A 4519-nucleotide genomic window follows, 5' to 3' on the forward strand; every position below is an offset into this window, starting at 1 on the left:
TTCGAGGAGAGAGACACCGATCAGAGATCGTGGTGAATTCACTGGACGCTCTGATCGAGGTGATGCACTGGAGGACCGACTTGAGGGACGGCTTGTGGGACGACTTGTGGGACGGCTGGTGGGACGGCTGGACCGACTGGCGGGCCGGCTAGTGGGACGACTGGTGGGACGGCTAGCGGGACGACTGGTGGGACGGCTAGTGGAACGGCTAGCTGGGCGGCTTGTGGGACGACTAGTGGAACGGCTAGCTGGGCGGCTTGTGGGACGGCTAGTGGAACGGCTAGCTGGGCGGCTTGTGGGACGGCTGGTGGGACGACTGACGGGATGACTTGTGGGACGGCTAGTGGGACGACTTGTGGGGCGGCTGGTGGGACGGCTAGTAGGACGACTGGTGGGACGACTAGTGGGACGACTGGTGGGACGACTACTGGAACGGTTAGCTGGGTGGCTGGTGGGACGACTAGTGGGACGGCTAGTGGGACGACTTGTGGGACGACTTGTGGGACGGCTAGTGGGACGACTTGTGGGGCGGCTGGCGGGGCGGCTGCCGGGACGGCTGGTGGAACGGCTAGTGGGACGACTTGTGGGGCGGCTGACGGGACGGCTGGTGGGACGGCTGGTGGGACGGCTGGCGGGGCGGCTGGTGGGAAGGCTGGCGGGGCGGCTGACGCTAGCTCCAGGTCCGGTCGAGAGCAGGACCGTCCCGGACAGGTGGCGCGCTGGAGAGCTGTCGCCGCCGGACCCGCTCGCGCTGGCCGGTTGTGACCTCGGCGAGGTGCAGCGGGACACCGATATCTGAGTGGTGACCGCCGGTCGGACCGCTCCAGAGGGTACCGACCGCCCACGAGACGGCAGGTTCCCGACCCGAGCCGCGTCCGGAGCCGAGTCGCTGCCCTGGGAGGTCGACACCGATGGACCGCTGGAACTGTGAGAGAGAGAGAGAGAGAGAGAGAGAGAGAGAGAGAGAGAGAGAGAGAGAGAGAGAGAGAGAGAGAGAGAGAGAGAGAGAGAGAGAGAGAGAGAGAGAGAGAGAGAAAGAGAGAGAGAGAGAGAGAGAGAGAGCTTACTTGTTTACCTTCAAACAGCTTTCATCAAAGAAAGTGCGGTTGTAAAATTCAAGTTTTATCTCCAAATAGCGGATTATTGCCCGACGTGTTACCATTTACCAAGCTGTATTTACATTTTAGAGACTCTGTATCGAAAACAACTTATTTGCACTGGTAAAACTTCATACCCTAATCTTCAAAATTAGCGAGCAGACCATCCAGTGACGCCTAGTCGTTCAGTATAATAGCCAGTTATTGCCCTTGCCTACAATTCCGAGTAGGTATGCAAGCTGTGCTACGGAGTCCTAACCTATCGATGGTGCCTGGTCCGCCTGTAGCAAACAGTCGCCTCAGCAGCAGTAGCTGTCCAGCCGTCAGCGCTGGAGGTGCAGAACCGCCAGCACCGACTCCATCGTTCCTGTGGGGGGGGGAGACCAGCATCACAGACTGAGGAAATGTGAAATGAGCATTTCTAAAGCCGGCAACATTTCTCATCATTCGGTAGCTACAGACGGAAATAAGCTGGGTAGTTGCTGTCGGTGTTGTGGCTAATAAGAACTAAGGCGGACGGCGGATCCTTTCGTGGCGTTGAGTGCTGCAGCACAGCATCACCACAGGCGTGTACCACTAATGCCATCTAGTGGCGAAAGGATGAGCTAGACATCGAGCATTGCGGCACAGCATCACGCAGGCGTATATCGCTAATGCCATCTAGCGGCAAAAGGGTGAGCTATGCATCGAGCATTGCGGCACAGCAGCACTGCAGGCGTATATCACTAATGCCATCTAGCGGCGAAAGGGTGAGCTATATGCATCGAGCACTGCGGCACAGCATCGCTACAGGCGTGTACCAACACTGCCATCTAGTGGCGAAAGAGTGAGCTAGACATCGAGCACTGCGGCACAGCATCACTACAGGCGTATACCGCTAGTGCCATCTAGCGGCGAAAGAGTGAGCTAGATATCGAGCACTGCGGCACAGCATCACTATTCACTACAGAAGTATTCCGCTAATGCCACCTAATGGCAGGCATAAAAGCACACCGCATACGGTGTAGCTCCTTTTGCTATTGTATCTTTGTACCTACCTAACTCGGAAATAAATATATAGCTGTGACTTTCAATCCACGACCATTCGCTTTCCACCCTAGCTCTGACTAAAAACTTACCGGTTATCGGGTGTCAGTGAAGTCATAACCAAGGCACACGAGTGTTGTCCCTTTTAATCACAATACCGTGAGGTATCTATATATGACAAAGTACAAGGACGGCATCCGGATAAGTATCCACACAGAGGAGGCGCCACGCCAGCTCGCGGACGTCTGTAACTCGAATCCGCAGCCGACCGAGGGAGCCGCGCGGTTGCCGTTCCCCTCCCCTCCGCTCCGGGTTTGGTCGATGATTGGGGAGCCGTTAGCCCCGAGTTGCAGTCGAAATGGTGCTGGTTCTTGATGTAACCTCAGTCACCAGTCGGTACCTACAGCATCCTCTGAAACTTATAAGTCAGTAGGTACTCAGTCTAGTGTGTGGTTTGTGTCCAGTCAGTCTTTTCTTGAGATGAAGTGAAATATCACCTATTGACCCAGCCCTCTGACTGAAGGGGAGGCCAAACACCCTCTCCCTGTCTGCTTTCCACGGTATCTCCGAAAGTATGATGCCGATATCGCCACTACGCTTTGTGTGTTCCCTGCATCCCTTGTACATATCCTGCCCAAATTCATAAAATAGTTCAAAACGTTAACCCGCGCCCTGCTGGGGGGGGGGTGTTTGAACACCCCCCCTTGTGGTTTTTCGCGAATATCTCAAAAACGGCGGCGCGGAGCGCCGCCGTTTTTGGTACACCTTACCATACATCAATTCTACACATGTTGTGAAAATTTCAGACCAAGGTCATTCAAGGTCAGGTCACCAGGTCACTTGAAGTGACCTCACCTCATAAAAACTTTCAATGTCTGTCATAGCTACACCGAGTGACCGATCGCTTTGAAACTTTCAGCGATTGCTAAGAGCAATAGCATGTACAAAATGTATATCCCAGAATTTTGATATCGATGACCTAAGGTCAGGTCAATTTTGCGACCTCCCCATTATAAGTCAATGGGAGAAAATTGAAATGCGCCTCTTTTGGATGAAAGACATTATAAACACTCCCAAACACCGAATTACAAGTGGTTTAGACACACTGAACTTGAAAATGGTGTCCGTGACCCTTGTTTATGCCCTGAGGTCATCTTAGGTCACGAATGGTATCTAACAGTTTTTCGCAAATATCTTTTGATAGAGGCATGCTAGAGCGATGAAAACGCCTTAGATGTGTTCAGCTCGACGATACGGATCGACTGATATGCAACATGACCCTTTCCGGTCAGGTCATGACCTTGACCTGAGGTCAAATTTTCAAGTTGACCTTTCAAGGTCAAGTCATAGTTCATTCGATGCGTCTTGACGAGAGGAACACGATGCCGGTAAAAGTAAGCCCGTACAAGGCTTGGGTCAAAAGTTATTGCAGAAAAACTGTTTTCGAAAAAATCGGCTATTTTTGCAGTTTTTGCCCCCTGCAGGCAAAACCGTTGACGTTAGGTCAAATCTGAGAGAATTACTCAGAAAGGGCGTTAATAGGGCTATCGAATGCGCTTTTCCGCGGCGCTGTAGCTCTATTGGTTCCCGAGTTATGCGTTGGCTTCTTGGAAATTTTCGACATTCGACCTGGAAATCGGCGAAATTTTGCCTTCAATGACCTCTGGTGACCTGACCTTTGACCTGACCAAAAAATTGACCGAAGTGATTTCGTCATTATTTTTTACGCTCTTTCGAACGCCACCTTCTGCGTATCGCTACGTGGCCCAGGAGCCGAGTTACAAGGGGGGGGGGGGGTGTTCAAACACCCCCCCCCCCCAGCAGGGCGTGGAAATCCAGGACCCCCAGCAGGGCGCGGGTTAACCTTCGCCGGCCGAGAGGCCGCCCCCCCCCCCTATTGTTTTTCTTTTGCGATAGTTCGGATTAAAACACGACGGAGAGAGAAAACTGAAAGTTGGCATATCTGACCTGTGATTGAACCCGGATCTTTTGACAGTTGACACCACTTAAGCATTTTCAGGTCAGATCAGGTCACAGACCTATGACGTCACAAGCAAACCCACTGAGCAAACCCACTGAGCGTGTTCCGCCGCTACTGCAAGGAGGTATAGGTAATATACGAAATGAGAGATTGATGCCCTCACCTGGGACTTGGGAGTAGGTAGGTACGCGAATCTAGTGTGCAGTAACAAATCGGAGCCGGCCGCCCCTGTCATTCAAGCAGTTCCGCCACTGCCGATTGATAGTGATGAGTCCGGTCCGGCGAGTTACCGTCACCGGGATGGCGGAGCTCAGTCAAGCTCGGGCGGTCGTGGTGGTGGACGTGGAGTGGTATAGGTAGGCAATAGGCATAGGCAATAAGTTAGGTCTCTACTAGTATTACAAGACTGCACACG

The sequence above is a fragment of the Amphibalanus amphitrite genome, unplaced genomic scaffold, assembly GCF_019059575.1.
Source record: "Amphibalanus amphitrite isolate SeventyFive unplaced genomic scaffold, NRLGWU_Aamphi_draft 001046F_arrow, whole genome shotgun sequence".
In the NCBI taxonomy this organism is placed as follows: domain Eukaryota; kingdom Metazoa; phylum Arthropoda; class Thecostraca; order Balanomorpha; family Balanidae; genus Amphibalanus; species Amphibalanus amphitrite.